The sequence below is a fragment of the Xenopus laevis genome, chromosome 2S (genome assembly GCF_017654675.1).
Source record: "Xenopus laevis strain J_2021 chromosome 2S, Xenopus_laevis_v10.1, whole genome shotgun sequence".
In the NCBI taxonomy this organism is placed as follows: Eukaryota; Metazoa; Chordata; class Amphibia; order Anura; family Pipidae; genus Xenopus; species Xenopus laevis.
This window is the reverse complement of record NC_054374.1, coordinates 154,814,388-154,837,620: the sequence shown is the minus strand read 5'-3', so window position 1 is coordinate 154,837,620 and position 23,233 is coordinate 154,814,388. Positions and strand designations below refer to the sequence as shown.

At 36.2% G+C, this 23,233-nt stretch overlaps 1 protein-coding gene across 1 annotated transcript in view; it reads left to right on the top strand.

Moving 5' to 3' along the window:
* LOC108710006 (contactin-5) overlaps window positions 1-23,233 on the top strand; it is a 759,713-nt gene that overhangs the window by 487,785 nt on the left and 248,695 nt on the right. The gene's annotated exons all lie outside the window — the stretch shown is intronic.

Below are 23,233 nucleotides of genomic sequence, written 5' to 3'. Positions count from 1 at the left end.
AAAATTTGCATTTCGCAATGTAATATTCTTTCTTCAGCTGTTATTGCATTGTACATTTTAATTGCCCACTTTTAGGAAGTGCTTAAAGGGGAAGGAAACCTAGTTGGCGTAAAAACCCTCCCCCCCTCCCGTGTGTTGCCCACCCGCCCTCCTCCCCCCTGGCCTACCCGTCCCGCTGGGCAAATGCCCCTAACTTGTTACTTACCCTTCTGCGCAGGTCCAGTCCAGGGAGTTCACAGGCGACATCTTCTTCCTGCTTTGAAAGGTGTTTTGGCGCATGCGCAGTAGGAGCATTTCGCCGGTACGGATCTACTGCGCATGCGCCAAAAGTCATGAAGTACTTTTGGCGCATGCACAGTAGATCGCACCGGCAAAATGCTCCTACTGCGCATGCGCCAGTCAAAGCAGGAAGAAGATCGCGTGGAAGAAGATGTCGTCTGTGAACTCCCTGGACTGGACCTGCGCAGAAGGGTAAGTAACAAGTTAGGGGCATTTGCCCAGCGGGACGGGTAGGCCAGGGGGGAGGAGGGAGGGTGGGCAACACACGGGAGGGGGGGAGGGTTTTGCGCCAACTAGGTTTCCTTCCCCTTTAAAGGTAGTGTAATCTTCTGGAGCAAACATTCAGAAGTTTTTTACATTTACTGCGCACTGGTGTAAACTATAAAATTCGCAAACCTTCTTCCACTGTCAGAAGAGGTCGCTAAGAAGTTTCTGGGTTCGCAAAAGTTATATAAAATTCATGCAAAGGAACATTTGTTCACGTAAAGGCATAACTTTTCACATTGCGAATACTTTTTCCGTTACCGACACATTCCCCCACGTGTTCAAAGTGCCAGATTGACAGTATATGTTAGAATGTTTTTTTTTATCAATGATACATCTGTGGTATGAGGGTCTTCGGAAGTAAATGATTACTCACCACAAAAGGGAAGTGGCCCAGGTGCACCGCCCTGAGCCGTCAGCATGGGGAGCGGACAAACCGAAAAACCATATATATACATATAGATCCTGTGCAAAGATCATGTTGCAATTCCGAATACGCAAAAAGTCTACACCATTCTGGACCACTATTCATGTGCTTCATCCAATGTGGTATACATGATCCCATGTACTAGGTGCTCTACAGGAGGCATATACATTGGTGAAACAGGACAGAAATTGCGCACAAGTATGAACCATCACAGACATAAAATCAACATCAAATCATGTGATACACCAGTGGGGCAACATTTCTGCAGTCAAAATCACAGTCCTCAGGACATGCAGGTCTTATTTCTAAAAGGGAACTTCAAAACTGAACGGGAAAGGAAGATTTATGAATTCAAATGTATGAAGTTATTTAACACATTAAGACAGGGCCTTAATTTAGGGTCAGGTTTCATGTCACACTATGGGGCACATTTACTAAGGGTCCAATATCGAGGGTTAATAAACCCTCGAATTCAACCCTCGAAGTAAAATCCTATGAACTCGAATATTGAATTCGAAGGATTTATCGCAAATCCTACGATCAAACGATTCGAAGGATTTTAATAGATCGATCGAAGGATTTTCATTAGATCAAAAAAACCTTAGGCTCACATTGTACCTCGGTAGGTTTAAACTGCTGAAATATGTAGTCAAAGTTTTTTTTAAAGAGACAGTACTTCAACTATCGAATGGTCGAATAGTCGAGCGATTTTTATTTCCAATCGTTCGAATTGAAGTCAAAGTCATAGTAGCCTATTCGATGGTCAAAGTTTTTTTACTTCGAATCTTCACTCGAGCTTAGTAAATGTGCCCCTATGTGACCTGACTGAATCCAGACTCCTAGACTATTTACAACCCACCCTAATTCATTGTATTATCTCTACATTTGATCTCTATCTATCTGTAACTTCCTAATTTATTGCCCATGAATACCTTTCATTGATCTAATAGAATATTTGCTGTGCCTTTCTAGCTTTCATTTGTAGTGATAGGCAAATTTGCGAAAAATTCGCAAAACGGCGCCGGCGAATTTTTGCTGCGAATTTTCGCGGGCGTTTCGAATTTATTCGCTGGCGGGGAATCGCGCAAATTCGCCGCAAATTCGCGCCTGGCAAATAAATTCGCCCATCACTATTCATTTGTATTTTGCCTGACGAAGGGGCCTTGGTGCTCCGAAAGCTTGCAATGTAATGTTTTTATTGTTAGCCAATATAGGTATCACTTCTACAATACTTTTTGTATTTATTTGTTTTTTTATTTATTTTTGCTACTGGCTAACACGGTACCACTGTTTTTGTTTTGTGCTTAACATTGCCAGGAAAATTATACATTTAACTGAATTGTTCTTTTATGTAAAGATGGTAATGGCAGAGATTCAGCAGGGAACATTATTTCACAAGCACTTTATGTTGGATAAAGTTCTTACTGTGCAAATCCAGTTTAACATGAACATTTTCCTTTAAACAATCCATTTCACTAAAAAGAGTTCAGCTAACAGAATAGTTCACCCCACTGATGATCTTATTAATATTTAATGTCTTTTTAGACTCTTATTAAAATCATCAGAGTATGTCAAACCATTATTAAAGTGTGGTCATATGCCATAACATTTCCATCTTGTTTGGTGTTATTCAGCAAGCTTGTGTACAAGGGCACACATTAAAGTCATTTTTTTATTGGGAAATTACTGCTTAGCCTTCAGTTTGAGAAGGAAAAATGTTAGGTGAAGGTGGTGAAATACTTTACAGTAGTTTTTTTGTTTTTTTTTGACACAAACCCCCTAATTTGATATATTAATGTATATATAATTATAATGTAAATTTTTATGAATCTATATTCACTGAAATTATCATGTGTATTCAAGGGTGACAAAGCATACACATTAGCAAATAACATTATGTATTTTATTGCATCATTTAATCATGGTTTCAATTTATTTTTAATTCACGTTCAAGTCATGATAATTCACAGGCAAATCCCAGCAATTTATTAAATGAGTTTAGGATTAGAATAAAAATGTACATTTATAGGTTTAGAATTAACTTATTTAATAATAGTTGTATTTTATAACTGGAACACTACTCTCAGATACATATATTAAATGGGGAAGTGCAACTTCTTTCTGTGCCCTGTCTATTGCCAAAGTCTAATATGATTTCAAGAATTTCTTCAAATAAATCACAAATGATCTGCCTAGTGCCTAATACAATGACACATGTTTCACTTGGAACCTCCAAGCTTTGTCAACATCAGACACACTAGAGCCGGTGAATAAAATATTATGTATTATTATTGGAACACTGGATACATATATTGAAACAAGTGGTGCAACTTTAAGGGACACATACTCTTACTTATTATAATATATATTTTGAGGTTTTTTTCATTTTTTCAAAAAATCCTAAACAACCTGTCAGTCTTATCTGATTTTAAATATTTGTTCAAAACTAAAAAAAAAAAAAAGAAAAAAAAAAGAAAGAGTGGTGACCTTGGCAAAATAAATATGACTTATATTTTAAAAAAATTCGATCATTTGTTTTATGCTCCAAATCACAACAATCTAAGTTGAATATTAATAAATCAGAGCTACATAAATTCAAAGAACTATCTCTCTCTCTCTCTCAAAATCAACAGTTTAGTAGGGATGGGTGAATTTTTTTTCCCTGTGAAAATGAAGCCCATACACTTGTATGGTGACGTGCGTCAGAAAAAAATTACAAAAAAAAAAAAAATTTGCCGCGCGACAATTTTTTTGACGCCCATAGACTTTAATGGGCATCGGCGGCTTGCAGCTTGCACACGTTAACATTGGGGGGAGTTAGCAAATGGTAGGCAGGCAGCTCAGGTCAAAGGAGGAGAAAGACAGTAATACACACGACTCTTCAATGAAATACAGGTTTATTGTTCATAAACAGTCAACTACACACAGGGGTGACCAATGTATCAAACAAATCATAAAATAAAAACCCTGCCCACTGGGCACTACCTTCACACTTTTGAAGCAGTCCCTGACTAGACTGGGCCCCTTGTGGACGACCAGCAAAACAAAACAATATTGTTTGGCTCACCCCTGTACTCAAAGGACTCTTTCCTGTTAAGAGTTAAGCTTTCTGGCTTCCCTCACTCTCGTTGCCAGACTCACAAGCTCAACCAACTCACGGTCCCGGTCATCTTCAGCTTCAGGCAGACACAGGCAGGAGAATGGATTCTCTGTTTAACAACTCCCTGGGGAGAAATTAAAGGCTAGAGTGACCATTTTCCTCCTTTTCATATACTCTGTCGTTTATCCTATAACAATTGCAACTGATATAAAGTCATATTTCATTTCATATTATTTGTTATTTTGCTTACCCATTACATGGTAAACCTTGTAAAATGTCTAAAAACTATAATAGAAAAAAAATAATGAATCAGCTAGGGGTTTTTTTTGTTGTTTTAAACCCATTAACAAAACTAACTGGCATAAGGGGATGATTATCAATGTTCAACTTTTTTTGCAGCAATTGGAATTTTTTATCTTGAACATTTTTTTAAAAGTTTTCTTTTTTAAAAAATCATTTGAAAAATCTGAATTACTATCTAATTTTTTTAACAATTCTTTAAAAGTAAAAAAGTAAAAACAAGAACAACAAAAAGCAAGAAAGGAGTTTACGGGATTAAAAAAAACCCCACAATCTTTTTTTTTTACCCTGCAAATTGCGAAAAAATCTAGGTTGAACATTAATAAATCAGTCCCTATGGGTTTACATGTTTTGGACCACAACTTGCTAGCTTAGTAGATTCTATTAACCAAAAGTAAATGTTTAAGCTTCTTTTGCCAAAAGTGGTTAATGCTTGCCAAAATTATTGGTCATTCTCTTTAAGCAAGATCATATTAATGATACCATTTAATTTGCTCTATGATTACTAAGTTTTAAGGTCACTAATCTGCATTTCAAGTTTAGCAAACATAGCTAAAACGTCTCAGTGAGTCAGTGAGAGTTAATATCACTGCTTCAACCTTTTCAAGTCTCACGTCTTTTGTGCTTAATCGTTGAGGAATCACAGGAACCCTCCACAACCTGTATAAATAGGAAATGTGTGCAAGCTTAAGTGCTTCAGAAATGTCCACATGCCATAGTGCTGTATAATTTATGTGTTTCTGAAACCCAAGTTATGGAATTTGACATTTATTTAAGACCACACATTCTACAAGGACATCATGGGGATACAAACAAAGGAGGGTATTATGTTAGAGATTTGGGATATTATGAATCAGTAATATGTTTTGGAGTTCTGATTTTTATTTTTTTACCTTTTGAAAAATATTGGAGCTGAAGGCACTGTGTGGATATAATAAAATACAGCAACAACTCATACAAAATGCTTTATATGCTACTTAGTTGACTCTCAAGGGCACATAAAACAGGAATCAGCATTGTTTGAAAGTAGCGAAAGCACAAATGAGAATGCTCATGTGTATTGCAATATAGATTAATGTTATGCTGCCCAGACTGTTGCTCTGTTGTCCATATGCAGGAAAGTGTTCATAGACAAGTGATAGGCACACAGGGAGGCATGTGCTTAGCCCTACTCATGTCAGGCATTAGATGCAGGGCTTTAACTCAAGGTGTGCTTTGCTGCTATTAACACCCCTAGTGGATGGTTTTACTGACTGAATTATTTATATAATGCCCTTCTTAATGGCTCTGCAATTACTTGCCAAGAAATTAGCAAGCTCTACAATGTAGTGCAGTAGATGTTCAAGCTTTGCTTTCATATCATTTAAGCACAATAAAATAGACAAAGAACTACCATTAATAATTTTCGTGCTGTTACCCCGAATAGACATTAAGAAACCTAATTTCCGAGGTCAAGAAAAAAAACTGTGACAAAAAAAGCTTTCCACACCTTTCCAGCTCTTCAGAAAAAGATCAACCATAATGGGGCTTCTGCTTTATAAAGAAAAATCCAGAGTAACATGTGACCTATAAAGGCCTGGCACCTATATTTATTACTAAAGACAGTAAAAAGATTTTGGAACCCATCATTTAGAATTCATAGAGTATTTCAACCGAAGAAGGCCACCAAGTTCATGAAATGTGGTGATTTTTTAAACAAATATCAATCCAGACAATTAAAGAGTCAATAGATAGGTTTTCAAGACCATCAAATATAAAGTTAATCAATAGTGCAAAAATATGATCAAAATTTCAGCTGTTAAATACAGAGTACAGCATAAAAGTTTGCCATTTCATTTAAACATGAAGATGAAGTAGGCATGCTAAGTTATACATGTTCAAGCGGGTACAAAGCTTTCAGAGATATGTTTCAGGCACGATCAGGTATTTTATATTTATTTTGGTTAAAGAAAAAAAAACTGAAACAGGCAGTCCTTATTCAAGCGGTCCTTGTCAGCAAGTTCTTATGAGCAAGCAAACACAATTACAGGCAGTGACAATATTTTTATAGTAATTGTGTTGGCTTGCTCAGGTGAACTTGCTGACAAGGACTGTTTAGTGTTTCCATGCCTTGGGCTCTATGTTCATTGTAATTGATTACTGTTTTCTTTTGCTTGTCCAACAATTAAGGGTCTGTATCCTGGGGGCAAACTTACTTCGTCATCAATATCCATGGTATCATAGTTAGAAGAATCCCTTAAACCCGATGAGCAGGTAATTGTGTGGCAGGGAATAAAGGAGAAGAGTGACATCTCTTGCTACATCTCTTAGTTTTACAGTAGCATTAAATGCAAGCCCAATTTTTAACATTTCAAGCTCTTTCAGTTAAGAACAGTTCCTGGGGGGAACCTTCAATTCACCTTGGATAACTATATACAGTTTTTGAAGGAAACATAAGCTTTCTCAGTCTTCCCCATATTTTGTGGAATTCCACTATTCATAATATTGAGCAATTTATAATAAACATATTTTCATTATAAATATATATATATATATATATATATATATATATATATATATATATATATATATATATATATATATATATATATAATGCTCCAACAAACAAGCCAAAGTGTAAAAGTCCAAATGTCTTTTTTTCAGTTAACATGTCCACAAAAAGTGTAGCCCACAGTCCACAGTAGCAATGCCAAATATAGAGCATTTTGTAGACTCCTATCGTATAGTACAATATAGGTATGGGATCACTTCTCTGGAAACCATTAATCCAAAAAGTTCTGAATAACAAAATGGCAAAATCTCCCATAGACCCAATTTTAATCAAATAATTCACATTTTTAAAAATGATTTCCTTTTTCTTGACAGTAATAACACACAAGTGAAATAATTAATAAAAAACATCTAAACCAATAAAGGCATAAATCACTATGTTTACTATTAAAAAATACAATATAAATGATAAACAAACATTTTGATGCCACCATCCTATGGAATGTGTACCAGCTACCACAAATGGAATACATGCAGTGCTTCTTCTGCAGCTGCATCAGGTGGGCATGTAAAAACAGTAAAGAACTACGTGTCTCCTGGGACTCTATGCCAGGGGAGACCAAAGAGTAGTGCCAGCCACCTTTTAATTTCAACCCAGAGGAGTACATCCCCAAACTCCTGACAAGGATTCCTACTTTCAAAGTGTGATGATTACTACCAAGAAATAGATAGGGAGCATGGGTCTGTTTCCTTCTGTAGCCTTCCTGAAACAAGCTGTGCATGGCTTTCCACCTAAATCCTTGCACATTTCTCCACATTCATTCTAAGGGTACATTATCTACCCTGCCCTTTCCTTACCCATTTTTCCCAATGTATATTTATATAAGATATATTGTCTTTTTTCTTGACAGTTCAATACCTGAACCATGACATATTTTGCACTTGCAAATCAAAAAGAATTTGTATGCAAGGCATATCTGAAATACATTTCAATGCATATTGTAAGTGTAGTGCTAATGGTGTGTAGCTAATGTGTATCAGCCAAATGGAATAGAAGATTTGCTATTAATTATAGTGCCTATATTAAATATTTATTCATACCTGACCTATTCAGCTTTTACTCTTTTCATTTGTTTGTCGTAAATGAGATAAACTCTTTCATTAAAACCAAGATTCTCTTGTATTTTGTAAACACTTTGTATCTTACAGTTCTGGTTGAATTGTTGATGTCTTTACTGATTTATTTTTGCCTGTTTAGTTCAGTTGCTGTGTAATAATTTAATCAGTGTATTTGCTTCTCATAGAAGCACAACCATAATCAATACATTTCATTCATGTTTTCACTCAGATCTGGCTGTCCTTTTTCTCTACTCCTGTTCAACTCAACCCTTCTCCTCTATTTGACGTGGCTTCAGCAATAACCACACAATATATGGCCTATGACTAAAAGTACAATTTAGATTAAAAAGAAGACCTACCTTAATAATCTTAGAACCTTTCTTCGTTCATCCTTTGTTTGCAAGCCTTTGACAGTCTGCAAAACGAATTCCTTCAAAAAGTGAGAAATATTAGATTTTTCCCTTAGCCCTTAATGGCAAGGACCATTGCAACTGCAACAATCAATCATGGTCCCCACACCACAATAAAGCATTGAAATCCAGGACAGCAACATAATAAAGTAAATTAGTTTTTCCAGGAAACAGGAAAGAGATTAAGAAAAGGAAAGAGATATTGAGAGACATCAAACGAAAACACACATGTCAGTGATTGTTAGAAGCTCTTTGATCTAAAGCAAGAACTTTCAAGGTTCTAGGTTTTGTTTGAATATGAAGTAGATATTCAGTTTTGATGTTCCCATCTGTATTTGTAATAAGGGAAAGGTCTCATACTCTTGTTCTTTTGTCATAGATGGACAACTTGTTCTGCCATTAGTATGTGGTGGTTTTGGATGGTGTTTGAGATGCCAGATGCCTCATCTGTTGAGACTTCTTTGTCATGACTTTAAGAAGTCAGTAATATATGCATTAAGACATTTGCATCTCCAACATACTGCTATACTGTCACTTTGAACATTGTAATAAATAACAAAACAAGAAGAGAAACAAGAATCAGAAGCTGGAGATTTATTAGCATGCTACAGTGAACCAGACACTGGTTCAAAAAGCCATAGTCAGTGTAAGTTTGGGGCATTAGTGTATTTAGGGGGCTATTTAAAGGACCAGTAACATTAAAAAAAAATTGTTAAAAATTCGTTAGTATAGAACGAAAAATCAACACCAAGGCAAATAAAACTTTTAAATTGCAAAGCCTTTATTAAGATATAACTTACCAAAACTCCACTTCCTGTCCTCTTCTAAAACGGCGAAAGGGCGACCATCCATGCAGCGGTGTTCAACTTCTCCTCCCTGGCTATTCTATCTGCAGCGCTTCGCCTATTCCCAGCAGTCAGACTTTGAATCCAGCCTTTCCTCGTCCGGCGAGGAAGAAGAGGAGGAGGGCAGCCTTTGACTCTCCAGCGGAAAGTGTTGTCTGCAGGCGCACCGATCTGCTGGAGAATATTCCCAAGCGCATGGATCAGTGTGACGTGGAGGAGCTGCGCAAACACAAGGCTTTCCAGGCGGCCAAGTACACAGCTCCTGCAAACCGTGGCATTCCGCTCCGCCTTTGAGCCGGGAGTGCTACCGGCTCGTAGCCCGCAATCGTAGCGCATCGATGGATAGCAAGTGGTTCGGCGCAACTGGAATCTAAAATCGCCGCCTGCTCCTGCAGCAGCAGGGACTGCCAGCCCCAGGCACACTCAGGTGGGAACATCACGGGAACAAGGGGTTTGTCCATGCGCTTGTGCACTGTAGTTCTGGGGATATTCTTCAGCAGATCGGTGCGCCTGCAGACAACACTTGCGATAGGCTGCCCTCCTCCTCTTCTTCTTTTTCGCCGGACGAGGAAAGGCTGGAGTCAAAGTCCGACTGCTGGGAATAGGGGAAGCGCTGCAGAGCGGACCTCTGCCTCCTTCACATACTGTCACTAGAATAGCCAGGGAGGAGAAGTTGAACACCGCTGCATGGATGGTCGCCCTTTCGCCGTTTTAGAAGAGGACAGGAAGTGGAGTTTTGGTAAGTTATATCTTAATAAAGGCTTTGCAACTTAAAAGTTTAATTTGCCTTGATGTTTATTTTTCGTTCTATACTAACGAATTTTGAAAAAAAAAAATTTAATGTTACTGGTCCTTTAACTCAGATTTTTCCAATATAGTAATAATAAAAATTTGACCTAACTCCCAACCATAATCTGTCTTAATTTACTAAAAATTTGAATCAAAAATTGTCCATGCGGGAATAGTCTCAACAAAATCGTGTGACAATTTGACTCACGCAGGTTTTTGTGGCCCAAAAAACTAGAATTTTTCAGATTATTATTTATCAAAAACATCCCAAAACCATTGCACATCATGAAGGCAACATATATTTTCCAGTTGTAAAAGTGACCATCTGCAATTAACTTTTACTTGACTTGGACTGGTTTTAGCAGGAGTATTGTTGGATTGGAATTTTTAGCAACTTTGTATAGTGATTTTTTTCACCAGGCATGCAAAAAATCACGGTGAAAAAATTAACTGCAACAAAAATGTGACCAAGACAAAATTGTTGCAGAGACAGAATTGTCACTGAGACAAAAAGTCACCATAAGAAAAAAGGCCTTTGACTTTAATGCATTTGGAGGACAGAAATGTAAAGATTCAGTGCTTTTGCAGATGCAAAATGGACACGGGCGTCTAAACATCCACTAACGTAAACACATGCATCGCTGTGATGCAGGACGCAGGCGTTGCTACGTTTGGTGCCAAATCGCCTTCCTTAAAAGACCTCAGGGAATCATTCTGTGTTTGGTTATAAACTTTGCTAATGTGAACTTGTATCCTGTTATACTGATTCCGGTTTTGACTTCTGCTTGCTTATTGGACTACGCTTAAACTCTGCCTGCATTGACCCTGGCCTGCTTGACTGACTACGCTTGAACTCTGCCTGCCTTGACCCTCGCAGCACGTTTTACACCTGAACGGTCAGTCCCACTTCAGACCAGTTACATCAGACTGACAGAAAAATAAGTCGTGTGTGTATAAGAATTGTTCTGCATAAAAAAAAAATTGTTGTCTATTGACTTCATTGCATTTCACTAATGTTTTGCCATTTTGTGAATTTTTTGGAAAAAGCAAAATGGGACAGGTTCACTCATCACTAGCTTTGGAGTGTAATAAATCTCAAATAATTTTTTACCCTTTAAAACTCGACCAGAAAAATGTTAGGCTTCATAAATAGGCCCTTAGCATTCCAAGCAGTGAATAGGGTAGGCAAAATGGGATGGGAAAATAGTTCTAAAATGAATTATCTATTGCAAACCTGAAAAAATAACATTAATTTCCATGGGGGGGGCAAATAACTGCAATTTGTGAGTGTAGGGGGCAGATTTATCAAGTTTCGAAGTGAATTCGAGGGAATTTTCGAAGTAAAAAAATTTGAAATTCGAAGTAATGTTTTGGATACTTCGACCATCGAATAGGATACTATGACTTCAAATTTACTTTGAATTCGATAAGAAGTAAAAATAGTTCGAATATTCGACCATTCGATAATGACTCTTTAAAAAAACTTCGACTTCAAATTAAACTTGTCAAAGTGCTATGTTAGCCAATGGGGACCTTCTACAGCATTTTTCTAAGTTTTTGAAGTCGAAGTAAAAAACGTTCGATAAAGTCGTTCGATAAAATCGTTCGATAAAATCGTTCGATAAAATCGTTCGATAAAATCGTTCGATTTGAAGGATTTAATCGTTCATTAGATCAATTTTACTTCAACCGCAGAATAGCCGAATTAGATGAAAAAAAGTTCGAATTAGATATTCGAATTCAAAGTATTTTAATTCGATGGTTGTATTTCAAAGTATTTTTAACTTTGAAATTCGACCCTTGATAAATCTGCCTCTAGAAGTCAATATTTTGCAAAATCTAGTTAAAAATGTCATCTCTTTGCCTCTTTATAAATGGTAACAAATAAATAACTAATACATTGTTACATACTTTATGGGGCAGGGACAGTGCCAGTAAAAACTGTGAGACTCTTTGAATCCTGAAAGCAAAATATCTAATAATACTGTGCTTTCATTGATCCCTGTGTCACATATTTAAGGATTCCACTCAATCAACAGAACACACTAGTGCATATTTCTAGGAATTAATGGGAATTATATTTGTGAAACGAATTTGCAGAACAAGTAAGCGGTTTACTGTAACTATATGAAGATATCTCCTTTCTGTCACAAGAGTGTTCTGCTTCAGCAAACAGCCTCTGGTTTAGCCTGACCTTTATAATTCCAGCATATGCGTTTGTCTGACCCTGCCACTGCCTTTGAGAATCTCCTTTTACTGTGACTATGTTATCCTTTAGATGCCCTCAACTATAGGGACAGCATGGAAAAACATTTTTAAAATATTCTTGAGTCTCCATTTAATTAAAGGGCGTTGTAAAATTTTGCAAAATGAAATCAAATTTAATTCTAAGCCACTTTTCGCTGTGTCTGAAGTTATTTGTAAATGCCATTCCTAAGAAAAACACTGTCAGCTCCTTCTTTTTAATTCACTGCATGGTTTTTCCTGACTACATCGACCATGAAACAATGTTGCAGCAGTCATTCAGCCAAAACACACTTTACTTCAATAACTTGCACACCTCTGGGATTCGTCTTCAATACAGGTCTTTTAATCGCAGAACATGAAAGAAATAGTGGGAACTGAAGTCGGGTGTACAGTATGGAAGCTGACTACTGCAATACTGTTTCATTTCTACTTTGGTGCAGAGAATTGCAAAGGACAGATCTGCTTTTAATTGCACCTAAAATTACAAATAAATCAAAAGTCCTTAAAAACTAGGAACCCGCTAGGAATAAATTAGCTCTCATTAATAGCGATGGGTGAATAAATTCACCAGACACGAATTTGCTGCAAATTTCCATGTTTCGCTGCAAAACGCTGAATTATTATAAGGCATACTGACATACTGTAAGGGGCATATTTATGAAGGGTCAAATTTCGAAATTTGAAAAACTTTCTTAATTCGAATTCAAAAAGACCAAACCGAAATTCTTTTTTTGGCCAAATAGGTCAGTTTTTGATCGAATAAATCCGTATTTGGCCGAATTTGAATCGTAGGAATCAATGTAATAGCGAAGTCGAATTTTTTAAACGGACATATGATAAATTTCGATATTGGAATTTTTGAATTAACAAAAAATAGCTTGAAATTCAGATTTTTTTCATTCAAAATTCACTTGGACCTTTGATGAATCTGCCCCTTAATATCCATTATGTCACTGGATCCAACCCAGATATAATGAAAGAAAAACAAAAAGAAATCATTGTACAAGTACATTGATTGCAAGGTTTTTTAACAACAAAGTAATCTATGGATTTCTGTTCTTTAATCATTCAAACCTACACTTATGTGTTCTGTTGCAAGACATTATTATTCTGTGCAATTTCAACCATATTTTATGCATTAAATAACTGCTTGTCAAGTCTTGTCTTATTCCTTTCTTTTATTTTAGAGACCTCCGTTTTCTTCATGCAATCATGATTAAATTGTCCTTCATCATTAAAACAATGAGAAAATAAATATTTCCTTGGACTATGCTGATTCCTCTTTTATAATTATATTTTACATTCATATTAAAGGAGACTAGCACTGCCACTCACTATGGATAAAGGACAGTTCTTGCATTCATTGCTAAGAAATTGCATTACTTTCTACAAAAAATATTTGCTTTGACATATTATCATTTAATATAAAGGCTGAATAAAACAAAACGGGTTATAGATTCATGGGAGAAGAGTAGTTTTGGTTTTCAGTGCACTAAAAGGATATCTTGGAAATAAGTACAGTGAATTGAAATTAAATGAATAAGGGGACTTCATTATATCTGTTAGCAGGTTATACTCAAACATATAAATATAAAAAGGGATTGAACAGTATACTTTGGGGCAGATTTATCAAAGGTTGAGGTTAATTTTCTAATTCAAAGAATTCAAATTTCGAGCTATTTTTTGTGTACTTCGACTAGGGAATAGTGGAAATTCGATGCGAGTTTGAAACAAATTAGAAAATTAGAAAATTCTAAATGTATCATGTACTGTCTCTTTAAAAATTTGACTTCGACCATTCGCCATCTATTTCACTAATTATAATAAACAACAAAAAATCCTTTATTTATTAAGCAGAAAAAACACAAAAAACTTTAATACATAACTTCTCCATCTAAAAGCTGAGGAGGTCATGTATAAGTCAATGGGAGCTGTCCTTTGTAATTTGTAAAATCTTTCTTTGCTTTGAGTTTTGAGGTTTTTTATTTTAGGTTTAGGTTTTTTTCATTTGTAATCACAAAAAATTCTTAAGTAAATTAGGATTTCGAGGTTATCATATTCTTATTTGGATTAATTCTTATTTTGGATTATTTTTGCATCTATTTGTTCATGTGTTTTTTATTTGCATCTTTTAATAAATAAAAAGACATTTGTCCCTTTTTAAAATTAGAGTTTAGTTGTGGTTGAAAAAAAACACTAAGGGGCAGATTTATCAAGGGTCGAAGTGAATTCGAGGGAATTTTCGAAGTAAAAAAATTCGAAATTCAAAGTAATTTTTTGGATACTTCGACCATCAAATAGGATACTATGACTTCGAATTTACTTCAAATTCGATTTGAAGTAAAATAGTTAGAATATAAGATCATTCGATAATCGAAATACTGTCTCTTTAAAAAAACTTTGACTTCAATACTTCACCAAATTAAACCTGCCGAAGTGCTATATTAGCCTATGGGGACCTTCTACAGCATTTTTCTAAGTTTTTTGAAGTCAAAGTAAAATTGTTCGATCGTACGTTAAAATCATTCGAATCGTTCAATTCGAAGTATTTAATTGTTCGATCGAACAATATGACTTCGACCGCAGAATACACAAATTCGACGAAAAAAGCTTGAATTCAAAGTATTTTGATTCGATGAAGTAAAAAATACTTCGAAATTCGACCCTTGATAAATCTGCATGTCATGCTTAAAAAAAATTGTATCCAATAGACTTCAATGCCATTTATGTGAATTTTCAGCAAAGTGAAACCTGCCAGATTCACCCCTCATTACTCATTTTATTATTTAAAGCATTCATATTATAAGGTACAAATTGGGTATACTGTATATCCTATATAATGTGCAAAGTAGCAGTTCACATTTTCCACTATTCAATTGCCGATAGATTCAGACATTCAACAAGAACTAAGGCATCTTCTAATATGGAACCTCAGTTTCTCATCTAAACTCTCAAATAAAATGTTGTATTTGGAATAACATTCGAGAACAATATACTTGTGATTAGCAGGTGAGAAAACGCTATATAACCCATGCATCTATAAAGTTTGTGAAGAGCAGGAGAAGGTTAGAGAAGGCAACGTATAGAAGTTCTTTCATCAGAGCAGACTGTCCTGTCATGCATACAAAGTAAAAAGAACATGTTTTTATTTCAGTTCTTGAAACCTATTCAAAGATGAATAATGAAATTAGAAAAATGTCTTTACATTACAGAAAGAAAGAGAATGGTGGCAGCATTTTTTCCCTTTCTTTCTGTTTTTTTTTTTATTATCTAAAATTCTAAAGGGAAAAAGTTACTTTGAACATCTAGCACTGCTTCAAAAGAATGGAAAAATAAAAGTAGCTTTAATGTCTTTGGAGAAAAGGCTTTATTTACCGTAGGTGCCAAAATGTACCTACAGTATATTGATCAATATTTACTCTTAGGAAATGCCTTATATATTGTTTGTCAGTAAATAACAGAGCTGCAGCAAAAACAATACCCTCCAATTCTAGGAATTACGTGTATACACTTATTTTATGTGACTAGGGGGCAGATTTATCAAGGGTCAAATTTCGAAGTGGAAAATACTTAGAAATACGACCATGGAATAGAATCCTCCGATATTCGAATTCGAAGTTGGAGGATTTTATTCAACGAACGATCGGAGTACGATCGTACGATCGTACTTTGAATCGTACGATTCGAACGATTTTATCATACGATCGTACGATTTTCCTTCGATACCCAAAAACTTAGAAATATGCTCTGGCAGGTCCCCATAGGCTAACATAGCACTTCGGCAGGTTTAAGTTGGCGAAGTATTGAAGTAGAAGTTTTTTTTTAAAGAGACAGTACTTCGACTATCGAATGGTCGAATATTCAAACGATTTTTACTTTGAATTGAAGTCAAAGTAAATTCGAAGTCCTAGTATCCTATTCGTTGGTCGAAGTATCCAAATTTGAACTTTTTGTACTTCAAAAATTCACTCGAACCTTAGTAAATCTGCCCCTATATGTTTTTATCAATTTGACAGATTTTACAGTAATACCATTTCAGTACTTGAGCACCCAATACTTTCTTTTTTCTGAATGCCAGATGTAAAACAATTGTAACATAACATATATTCTAAATATTCACACAGCATTTTTTCAGTAGTAGATTCTTATTTCTGAAAGCCTGTACTAGTGTAACTAGAGTGTGATGGCTCAACATTTCCTCCCTTGGAAAATAGTTGGGAATGATTTGCCTATCACACTGAGACCCCCAACACTTAAAGGATTGTGCAGAGTGTTTTTTAATGATGGACCTTATTGGTGTATTTACGGTAAACAGTGAGCAAGGAAACGCATTCATTTCAACAGGGAAACTGATGCACATGTGTGCCAGATGCTTCTATTAAGAACTCGCCATTTAAGAATTGTGCACACAGGTCCAGATTAGTCATGCAGGTCAAAACCCCAAAAATTATTTGAATCTTTAAAATATTTGAAATGTTTCAAAATGACTTTGTGAATGCATTAACTTCTACATATTATCACCACAGATAGATATCTATATGGGGTACACTACAAGGGCTGATTTACTAAACGGTCAGGCTTTTCATCAACAAAAACCTGAAAAAGTTGCAGTTAAAAAAAGCCATGAAAAGCCTTCTGTAAACAAAAGGTATTTACATGCCTCATGCTACACACATAGCACTGCCTTCATACCAAAAATTTGATTTTAACTCTCACAAAAGGCATTATGGGCGGAAACATGCAAATCACTCCTTTATGGCCCTTTATGGCCAACTATGCATCCAGAACCACATCCAGAACCTCTGCTTTTATAGCAGAAATACACCCTAATAGTTCACATCCATTTGGATTTGGATCATGGCTTCTGATTGGGTAGGACTTGGAGAATAGTGAAGCAGAGAAACCAACCTAGTTAGGGTGAGATGAGCTAAAAGGAGCCAAAAAGCCCTTCACAAAGCAAGACGAGCAGTATAGAGCCTTCTGAAAACAGACAATATTTACATGCCTTATGCTACACACATAGCACTGCCCTCATACCAAAAATTTGATTTTAACTTTCACAAAAATTATGGGTGGGGAAAGGCAAATCACTCCTTTATGTCCCTTTGCTGAAGAGATTTAACAAGATCAAAATAGGCAGTCTGCATGTTTAGATATATGGCTATGAACTATTAGGCTGTATCTGAGCTATAAAACCTACGGTTCTAGATGCATAGTTGGCCAAAGGGGCATAAAGGAGTGATTTGCATGTCTCTGCCCATAATGCGTTATGTGAAAGTTAAAATCACATTGGTATGAAGGCAGTGCTATGTATGTAGCATAAGGCATGTAAATATTGTCTGTTTTCAGTTTTCAGTAAACATCTCATTGACTGAAGGAAGAAAGGGTAGATTAATGAAAAACTTAATTTTTTTCATTGATTCTGTAAAAAATTTAGCAAAAAACACAAATACATGTGTGAATATTTTATGAAATCTTGAATTGTTGCTATTTATTAAAGAAAAAAGACTCAAAAAGTCACCAGAAAAAAGCACCCATCAACTAAAGCTGTAGAGTTTCTATAGAAGTCAATGGGAATTGTCATTGACACCGTTATTTATCTTTCCAGTTTATTAAATCATTCAAGATTTTCTTTGAAAATGAAGGGAACACTTTATTTTGTCTTATTTTTCAACAAATATAAAACAAATTCCTTCCCAATGTTTTTACACACCATGTGCACATTTTTTTCCAATTTATTTTATGGAAAAAAATAAAATAGAACTAAGAGAAGCAAAACATGTGAGTAATGTTGATTCATGGGAGGCCCAACAGCTGGGAATAAAAATTACACATTTTATCTTGGCAATTTAGTTATTAATCTCTCATACTGTATCTCTCAGTAGATTCATTTGGGTCTGTATTTATATCCAAATCTACTGAATATACATTTTTCTCTCTCTTTCTCCCTTTTTCACTCTGTGCTTCACTGTTGAAATACTATAATGCTCATGTGTCTGATAAATAAACCTAGTCAACTTGGCAGATAAAATATATTAGTATTCTGCTTCTCTGAATGTTTTCTTTGATGTAATCAAGCTTCTGATTGACAAATTATCTGCACTATTCCTACCTTTGTACTGGATACCAAAAATAACTCTTGTTATATGCAGAAAGCACCATAGCTACATGTATTTATAAAGAGTGTTGGAGAAGTTCTTCTGTGGTGCATAATATTGTATTTAGACTTCAATTTCGTAGTAGAAAATTTTTATTTTTCCTGTTCCTAAAGCAGGTGTATAAAAGTGATTGCATTGGAGTTGGTTTTGGGAGTGGGAGGGGTGAAAATAGATAAACCTAAAATCACAGGAGGAGACATTGAAGGGAGGTTTTTAGTTTGATGGTGTCTACTGGCTTTTCTGTTCATGAAAAGGATGACTACTTATCAGTTAAAAAAGAGTCACAGGAAGTCATTCTTTCATATCACGCCATGAGGTTGAGATGAGAAAGCTGAAGCGAGAGTGTTCAGTAACGGAGGGCTTCTGTACTGCAAATGGAATCTTTTAAGCTTTGCAGGGGTCAAGGCCTTTCATAGCAGTCGAAGCAACTACAAAATTGAAAGAAGATGCTTTGTTACTTTTTCCACTGCCTAGTCTTCAGGCTGCTATCATTTTAGACAAGAACAAAAAAAAAAATCTATCAAAGATTATATCTCATAAAAATAGAAACACGTTTTAGATGGTGCACTTAAACACCAAGGCAGTCATAGATCTCAAGGTTTTATTTTGACATGTTACTATGGTAGCAGGTTTAGGGTACAGACGACCCACACTTAACTATTTATGTACCATGTAACCTTTCTTAAACAAAAAAATACATGTACAGTAGTTTAACCATGTGTAAAATATTGAGAAGAAAAAACAAACATCAATTAATCTTAACATGTTCATGTAGTTGTAACCCTTTCAACACCCTTTTGTCTGTGTTACACTCCACATGTGGCGCTTACCTGATGACATGGGACAAACCTGAGCCACTCCGCAGTGGTATTGGGAGAGACTGGGTACCTGGTACTGTACTTACTAGCGCAGTGCCTCTCTCTAGTGGAATCTGGGAATGCACCTATGGTTGGCCCCACTAGGAATACAGTAATAACACACACACACTATTGGTTAAACTAAATAATGGTTTATATAAAATAAATGGGCACCAAATACATGTAGCACTCCTAACCGGTGGCAATAGGGCCTCACTAACTAACTTGCTAGCACAATCTGTCTAGCTTACTAAGAAAAAAGGTAAAGTCCTTTAATGTCCTTTAATACACAGTCTGTTTATTTTCAGCGCTCTTTAGGGTACTGTCCCTTTAAACAGGATACTCACAAATCCTCTTTGGATACTTTAGAGCTCTCTCCAGGTGAATCCAGCACAGTCAGACATACTCTCTATGCCAGGCTTTCTTCTTTTGCCAGTCTCTATGACTTCCTTTTCCTGCCAGCCACTCCTTAGCTGTTGTGTCACTTCCTACTGCACTGAATAGCTGGTTGCTAGGTAACAGCTTACAGCACACAGACACAGGCTCTGTGCCCTTACAGGGATAAGTGCAATGATTTTGCACGGATTCCCTACATAGTAATGAAGTAAATGTAGGGTTCTGTACTAATTTAAAGGTCTGCTTAATGTTCTACACAACTTGCTATGATATGGTCTTCTGCAGATAAAGTAATTACTGTTGTTCACTTTTAGAAGATCCAGATATAGTCCTTCAGGTTTATGAAAATCATGCCCCATGTCTAACTAATCTTTATACAGACCTTCTGTGATTTATTATTTTACATTGACCAGGGGAGGCCAAACTGTTAATTGTAAATAGGGATTTTTTCGCCTTGTTTCGCCAGAAAAATGACACCCATAGACTTGTATGGCGTCGTGCGTCAAAAAAAAATAAGCGCGTCAAAAAAATTTGCTGCGTGACAAAAATTAACTTAGACTTTAATAGGCGTCTGCGACATTTCGCCGACGGCAAATTTTTGGCGAAACGAAACTAGTCAAATTCGCCCATCCCTAATTGTAAATATTTTACATTTCAAGTATTCCAAATGGTTCTACACTACAACTAAACCAAAGCCAAATGAAGGGAGCTAAGTAGCGTTGATAGCTTGGAATGTAAAATCTATTACAATAGCCAACAAAAGAAAACACTTTTAACCTTAATTAACCTTCCTCATTAAGTGACACAGTACAGGATGTAGTTATATTCGTTGAAAAACATGAGGAAATTGTGCAACTCTCCTTCGTGGATGCTGTTATGATTAAATGGTGTGAAAAATCAGGGCATTTTGGTTTAAAAACACAATAAATTTCATCTTGTACTTGCGTTTGTAAATTGGAGTGAATCTACTGTGATGTAAGCAGTGTATGTCCTGAAGACCAAAATAGAGAAGAATGCCAATACCTGTGGTTGCAGCAAACGGGGTTATGCCAAATTTATTCAATGATGCTATACAACACTTTTCAAACGATCAAACGTTTCGGGACCACATGGCCCTTCCTCAGTGATGGAAGGGCCATGAGGTCCCAAAAGGTTTGATTGTTTGAAAAGTGTTGTATAGTATCATTGAATAAATTTGCTGCAACCACAGGTATTGGCATTCTTCTCTATTTGGATTCACTACTGGCATGTGGCTAGGCCAGTGCCATATACCTTCATCCCCTGAATTGATTTTGTATGTCCTGAAGATCATCCTTCAGGGAAGACCCAGATACAGAATTTGACATTGTTACAAAGAGAATCATGTTAGGCAAGGAAAGGTGACCATGAAACACCAGTCTCAGAATAATGGGTTTAAAATTAACCTCATGTTTTTAAAACTGTGGCATTAAAGATGCAACTGAGACTCTCCTCTGGAGATTATTCTGAATGTAAATGCTCTTGTTCAGCTAGAGTGATGGTACTTGTGGTACAAGATTACTGAAGTGCATAAAAATGTGGAAACATATGTAATCCTTTTTGGGATAAAATACCAAGCTTCAGCTGCTTTCATGAGTAAAGCACCATTACATTGTGACTTCTCACCTCAGCTGGACCCTTGCAGTATTGGAGAAAGGGTCTCCTGGTTGTACTATAATTCTCGTCACATTTACTCTTTCTCTTACCAGTGGTTATTAACCAGGAACAGTAAATTGTACTTCCTTTGTATGCCAAATATTTATAGCATGGTATCACACACCAAGGTAACAATGGGAATTACTCACATCACAGGGGTCTTCCCAGTGTACTATGATTCTCACGGGGCTCTCCACTTTCTGTGTCTGGGCCAGACAAACTGGAGTCTTTATATGTATTTTCTGAAAACTAACCCTCATTACAATCTCCTTGGTGGAGTACAAACTGCTGTACACTTGGGTAACCTTAGGTCAAATCTTCTTACTAATGCCTTCTACCTCATGCTCTCCAGCAGAATCCATCCTCTCCATAGAGTGGAGTCAACAGTGCCGGAACTATCAACTTTCTCCCTTTTTCATAGACTAGGAATATGAACTACAATTACTATCCCTGAGCTTATGGGAACCCATCCCTCCCCTGTGACATAGGTACAGTTCCTCACAGAAGGGATGGTTGATTCCTTACATCCCCTACACATAGCAAATGTACACGTTTCGTGATATTTTACTAAATACACCACTATGCATGTGTACTCTACTGCAGCAATAAGGCTTTACAAATGCATCACTTTTTACACAGAGATCATTGGTATAAATAGCAACTAAGGAAACAGTTTTATATCCCCTTGATACACTTTTTGGTCACCTACCCCTTGCAGCACCTCAGAAGTGTAATACAGAATGTTTTAGCCATGCTTTTATTTACATATATGACAAGCTATTCAAAACAACTGTTGGTTAAAAAAAACTGTTTGGCATATTTTTTCAATCGCAAACAGGTCTAATTTAGAGAAAAGCACAGTATTGATTTTCCACAAAGATACACCCAAGCATCTTCAGAGTATTGACTTGTCAGTGCGCAATTGATGTCATCTGGCAGCATTTTGCTTAATTTCTGGCTCTGGGAACTTTATTCTTATTGTTCCAGAGAACCTACTTATCAAAGTGTCGAAGCAAATGTGCCGCTGGAATAAGAATCAGCTCTAATTTTGCATGCACTGGCTCCATTCTCTCATATTTATTACAACCCCCACCCGGTGCTATCTCACCATCATTTCACACAAGTTATTGTAGCAGTGGAAATCTATCTCATGTGCCAATGTCATAACCTTTGTGAATCAATTTAATGCCGTCTGCTAATCTTGACTCTTCTTATGTGCTTCATGCAAAGAGTAACTAATACATTTAGCAAATTTATTGTTTAATGGACTGGGGAACATATCAAAACATACTACATCAAATGTCAGAACTGTTTACAGAGCTCCAGTTTTAATTTAATAGCATTAAGTAAATCAACAATGCAATTTGGTGATGAATGTTGCAGCAAATGCATAAGAAATCAGACAAAGCTAATGGAGGATGGCTCATATATGATTGCAGTCCTAATGCACTTCAATAAAACCATACATAATAACATAATATTTTGTATTGCTTACTAGTTATGTGCGGGCCTGCCGACACTTGCACAAAATTTCAGGCTGAGTGTGGGTTTGGGCCAAGGTCTTCCTGCTGCCCTTCCACCCACAACCTATCTATGCCCCATTTCTGCATCCGGCAGCATCAATTTATGCACCGTGCATCGTCCCCTCTATGATGTCAGAGACAGGGTTGGTTGGAGTTGGGTATATAAGTAGCTTCACACATGCAGGCCAGGCCGGGTGCAGATAGAGAGAGGTTTTATATATATATATATATATATATATATATATATATATATATATATATATATATATATATATATATATATATATATATATATATATATATTATGTAGCATGGTTGGGAAAATCATGGATGGAAAGTATATCCCTCCCAGAAT